Source organism: Alligator sinensis, unplaced genomic scaffold, assembly GCF_000455745.1.
Source record: "Alligator sinensis unplaced genomic scaffold, ASM45574v1 scaffold601_1, whole genome shotgun sequence".
Lineage (NCBI taxonomy): Eukaryota > Metazoa > Chordata > Crocodylia > Alligatoridae > Alligator > Alligator sinensis.
The window spans coordinates 3,959,617-3,965,675 of NW_005841905.1; positions in this window are offsets into that span (position 1 = coordinate 3,959,617).

The window sequence follows — 6,059 nt, forward strand, 5'->3', positions numbered from 1 at the left end:
ATTGGAAATTGGTCAAGCAAGACCTACCCACAACAAACCTGTGCTGCCTATCCCTCAGGATGTTGCCATCAGCCAGTCTGTTAAGAATGGCCTCTTTGATAATCTTTTCTAAGATCTTTCACCAGATAGAGGTCAGGCTGATGGGCCTATAGTTTGCTGGATCCACTTTCCTCCCTGTCTTGAAGATGGGCATCACATTGACTTCCGATCTTCGGGCACTTCACCAGAGTGCCAGGAGTTCTCGAAGATCCGTGCCAGGGGCTGAGCTTTGATGCTAGCCAGCTCCTTGAGTACCCTGGGGTGTAAACTGTCAGGTCCGGCTGACTTGAAGGGATCCCGGCTGTCAAGGTGTTCCTTCACAAGATCAGCTTTGATGGAGGGTAAGGAATCTCCCTCACCCGGGCCACCCTGTCCCGCAGTGGGCAGGGGCATCCCATGGGACTGGTGAAAAACTGATGCAAAGTACCCATTAAGCAAGTTTGCTTTTTCCTGGGCATTGGTACCATGCACCAGTACAGGCTGGGGGCTGACTGGCTGGGCAGCAGCTCTGTAGAAAAGGACCTGAGGTCTTCCTATACAGTTGACAATAATCTGAATATAAGACAACAATGCTCCCTTGTTGCTAATAAGGCTAACAGCATAGTGGGCTGCATTGGTAGATGTGTTTTTAGCAGGTCCAGGGTATTCAGCACTGGTGAGGCCACATCTAGAGTACTGTGTTCAGTTTTGGGGCCCCCCACTACAAAAAGGATGTGGACAAATTGGAGGGCGAAAAAATGGTTTGGGGGTTGGGGGACATGACTTCTGAGGAGAGGCTGAAGGAACTGGTCTTATTTAGTCTGGAGTAGAGAAGACTAAGAGGGGATTTAATAGCAGCTTTCAACTGCCTGAAGGGAGGTTTGAAAAAAAGATGGAGCTAGACTCTTCTTAGTGGTGGCAGATGACAGAATAAGGAGCAACAGTCTCCAGTTGCAGCAAGGGAAGTCTAGGTTAGATATGAGGAAGACTTTTCTCACCAGGAAGGTAGTAAAACACTGGAACAGGTTACCTAGTGAGGTGGTAGAATCCCCATCCTTGGAGGTTTTTAAGACCAGGCTAGACAAAGCTTGAGCTGGGATGATCTAGTTGGGGATGGTCCTGCTTTGAGCAGGGGGTTGGACTAGATGACCTTCTGAGGTCCCTTCCAGCCCTAATTTTCTATGATTCTATAACCCCACATTGACCAGCCACTGTACTCATAGACCTTATGGCAGAGGCAGAGCATTAGGCAGGAGCTTCACTGACATGCCATACAGGATCCTGGTCAAGCAGGTGTGGTCATACCCCCTGTTGCCATATGGTACATAGGCAGTGAATCTTCACTGCAAATGTGCCATACTGCTGGGAGGTGGGGAGGAGGGACTTACCCCTCCTCACAATTCTGGATCTGCTTATGGTACTGGGCCAGTGATTCTCAACCTTTTCAGACTAAAGATTCATCTAGGAAAATACTGGCTCTTAGCTTTCAGTTAATTTTTTAACTACAGAAAAATAAAAGAGCAATTCTTCTGTTGCAAAGAACTTGGACAGACCACAACAGGCCAGAATGCTTTTGACACTGTAGATTCCTGTTGGAAACTTCTGTGCTTATGCATCATGCAGAGGTATTCACATACTAAATAACTGCTCATGCTGTGCAGCACCCTTAGAAGGATCTTGAGGCACTCTGGTTGAGAATCCCTATACTAGACAAACACTCTCCTTGCAGGGGTACAGGACAGTCCCTGGGAAGGGCTACACCACTGTGGTTTGGTATAGGACCAGGAGGAAGAGGAGGTCTTAGTTCTATTTCCAGGTCTGCAAATGGCTTAGGTAATGCTGGACCTCTCTGTGTCTCATAACATCTATGTACCTGGCTGTAGCATAGTGTAGACCTACCCCAGCTAGCAGTAAACTATCCAGAGCTGGGATGCCAGTAGCACTCTAGCCAGAGAAACAAGGAGCTCAGCACGGACCTGTTTACTCTGCTTTGTGTTTAAAGCTCTCTCTAGTGACTGCTGTGTAGACATACCTTCAGTCTGCTCACCTGCAAAGTAGGATAATAACCAAAAGTATATAGTGAACCTTAATTATTTTATATTTATAATGAACCTTCAGATCTAAGGATAGAAGGTGCTATAAAAAGTAAACTGTTCTTAAGGGGATGCTATTCATATATACTAGCTATCCATAGCTTTGAGCCTTTTGGATAGGGTATCAATCTGATAAATAGTAAGGACACATATTCCCTGTGTTCTAGCAAAAATAATTTCTCTTATTACTTGAAGCTTTCTTCTCTTAATCCAGTTTATTAAAATGGCAACTTTTTGCCTCAAAATGTCCTCATTTCAACTGTTGGTAGCTAGGCAATTAATCTTTGTCAAGGTGAACAGCAGGTGCATTACATATTCTTCATCCAAAGGATAGAAGAGCTAGACAAGTACTTGCAAGAAGCAAACACCTTATAATTTATAAGAAACGATGTAGGCCAGATGCCATTTACTCTCTGACAAAAAAAATGGTTTAAATCTTTCTAACTGGGTGGGAATAGCTCCTTTTAATTTTTTGTTATTTTTACATGCATTCCATGTTTTAGTAAGCAAGAGCATTTGGACAGCAGTTCTTTAAAGTACGCAGCAGCAGCTTTTTCATTTGTTACTCCCAGAATTAATAGTAATCAATGTGCCTTGTTCCGTATTTTTTTTGGTTGTGCATTTCCAGCAGCAATATATTTCTCAGTTTTTCTTTTACTTTTCATATTGCTAGCGTTACTTTAAAGGGTGACATTCTTGACAGACATCATGTACTGTCAATTTATTGTAGCAGTACTACACGCAGCTGTTTCATTTTACCAACACCAATTTTCAGCTAGCAGCTGTAAGAAATTTATCAAATCTTTCTGAGTTTTTCTGGATTCAGATTTCATTTAAATTATGTTATTAAGGTTACATGTAATTTGGAATGTTGTATGTAACGTTACTTTTACTGTGGAGACATTAATATCTCTTTGCATCAAAGAATTTCATTTTATATTTAAAACTCAGCTGGAAACCTTTTCCCCTTACATATATGCCTTCAGTGTTTTAAAATCTCTCTAATTGTATTCTTTAATTCTGTAAAGGATTTTGGAATAATTTGAAGACCAAACAGAATGGAAAATAAAGTTTATTGGATGCTTATGTTTTATATTTAATGCTCTTCTATGTTGATGCTAAAATTATGAGATGACTACAAATGCTTTCAAACCAAGGTTAAAGCTTTCTAAATCCTAAATCATTCACAGAATAATTTGGAGTTAAAAATAATTGTATTTTAAAACAAAATAACTGAATGCTAATGATTCACTTGGACACCATGACAAAAATAAGCTACTTTCCTTGTAATATGGAATTACGTTGGTAATGAGATAGTAAAAGGGACAGAACGGCAGAGGGGATTAACAGCTTTCTGTGTCTGGTAGTGCACAGCACCCCAATTCCCAGCACAGTAAGGATTCCTCACCATCTCTAGTCAACCCTCAACAGGCACACACACATATGAACACAGATCTCCATCCATCTTGTTTCAAGGCAGCTGTCTCACCTGGAGCATGCCAGCAGCAAAGCCATCACAACACTATCTCAACCATCTCCCCATCATCCACCTGCAGGCAACAAGCAGGAGCGGCCTACCTGACAATCTCGAAATAGCCTCCATTCACTGCCGCCAGCCCAACCCACTAGCAGCCAGCACCTGGGGTCCCACAGGAAAAAGCCAGGGCAGCTAAAGAAAGGACAAGCTCTTTGCTACTAAGGGGAAAAGAAGGGAACAGGGGTCATGGATGTTTCAGGTATTGTGGACCTGATTTACAAAAAATAGATGTCAGCTGACTGCACAAAAATGTGTAATAAATAGTTTGCTTATTTCTGTAAACAATTGTATTTATACAATAGTACGAATAAATTAAAAAGCTGCACATTTGACATTTATTTAAGTTATTCTCTGTATACATGGTAAGCTAAAGGATATAGCTTTTGAATATATTTAATATCTTTGACATTTTAGATCTGAACTGATGGATTTACCTGACATGTCTCTAGTGTGGTTTGTACTAGAACTGGATATTCCATTAATACCTTGATTAGTCGTTTAATTACATGATACACTAGTTGTCTGGTTACAGTTTGTTTAACTTGGCAGCTCTCCATTTAGTAAACTGACTAAAACATACTTTTGCTTGGAATTTGTGTTGCATAGCAACCACCGAAGGATATTTTAAAACATTAATGTAACTAAAAGTTGGCCCAGAAATAACAACAGTCTAAATGATATTAAAAGATTGATTTTTGTAAGAGACCTATAGGAAGACCAAAAAGAGGAGGTATGGGGCTTTGTAGTTTTTCTAAGAATTGCTTTTTGTACAATAAACTAGTAATGAGCCTACCATGTCATTCTCAGTTTTCCTAATGTTCCCTCTCTCAAGAGCAACCAAATTGTATGCCTCTTTCTTGACATGTCTGCATGTCTGTTCAAAACAATCTATAGCCTTTGATATTAATCTCACACTTATTATCATTTTCCTGTCAAGTCTAGTTAAGGCAAAAGTGAAAAATGAGCCCTCCACACATGGTTGCTGAGCAACAGCAGATAAAGATTTGCTTTTGTGCTATCACTACATAAACCAGTCCCTTTTTCTGGTTGGTGGCCCATGTAAGAGATCTCTGTTACAAATGTCTGAAGCAGCTATAGTTTGAACATCAGATATCCTATTTTAAATATGTATGATTCAACATACTAAATAGTTATAAAAATAATACGTTAATGCCAAGATGCTTATTGGATGGCTAGTATCTTGCCTTCAGTTATAGTCTCATGTTATAGTATAGCTTTATTTTCCTTACAGTGATTTCTGATGAGATTTTTGTATATATTACTTCACTATCCTGATATAATTGGTTCTCCTATATTTTTCTTTTGTATTTGAGTAAAAATACCTTACTATAGTTAGATTTTTATCCCAAATTCTGCCAGTTCTCAGAGGTAGCCTTTTTGTATCTTAATTTGTGGCATAAACACATCATTTTTTTTCCGCTTCCAGACACTGTAATAAATAAACATAGCACCATTAGAGAGATGAAATCCCACCATATGCCAATGGTCCAGAAATCCCTGCTGTCCAGGGGAATGTGCCCACTACGCCATATCTTACAAGGGTGCAACATAGTCATCTCCAAAGGCCGGTGGACCAGCACTGCTTCCTTGTTGCCTGGAATACAGTCCAGGGAACATTAACAAGGAACAGTCTTTATCTAGAGAAATTCTAAATTTAGATAGAAGGCTTGCTCCCATTTATTGCAAAAGGCAGCCTGGAACCCCATTCTTTTGTTCAAAAAAGGTATCCTTAGTGCAAACTAGGGGTGAAAAAATTCATTTGCATAGCCACTCCCTTGAGCAACTCTCCTAGAGTGAGAATGAACTGCTTCATGAGGGCAGTGGGAGCCAAGCTTTTTGGCAGGTCTGTCACAAATTAACCCTGTACCCTTTGTGAGTGCCACGCCAGTCCCCTTCACCTGTCCTATTTGCTGCTCTGCCTTTTGCTTCCTGCTCTATGTTCCTCATCTGCTGCTCTGCTTTTTCGTTTCCTGCCCTTCTGCTACTGTGTTGCTTGTTCCCTCTCTGATCTTCCACTTGCCACATGGGTTTCCCCTGCCACTTGTGACACACATGCTGCTGGTTGACCATCACACTAGAAGATTTGAACTGGTGCCACAGTATACCTTGAAGCAGGAGCTATTCATTACAGGGTGAATGGCAGGCATTAAAAACCATGATGTCATGTCTTTTTTGTTACAGTTGGCAGCCCTCTTTTCTCATAGGTGATGCTAAAAATAGAATAACCTGACTTCATTATAAAAACCCTTTTTTATTTTCATAGTGCTATAATGTATAATGTAAAATGTTTACAAATAGCAGTTACCATAAAATAAAATAATATTTGCATAGTTAAATTATTCATTACATCCTACTGTAAATATGATCTGCACAAATTGGTTTTGTATTAA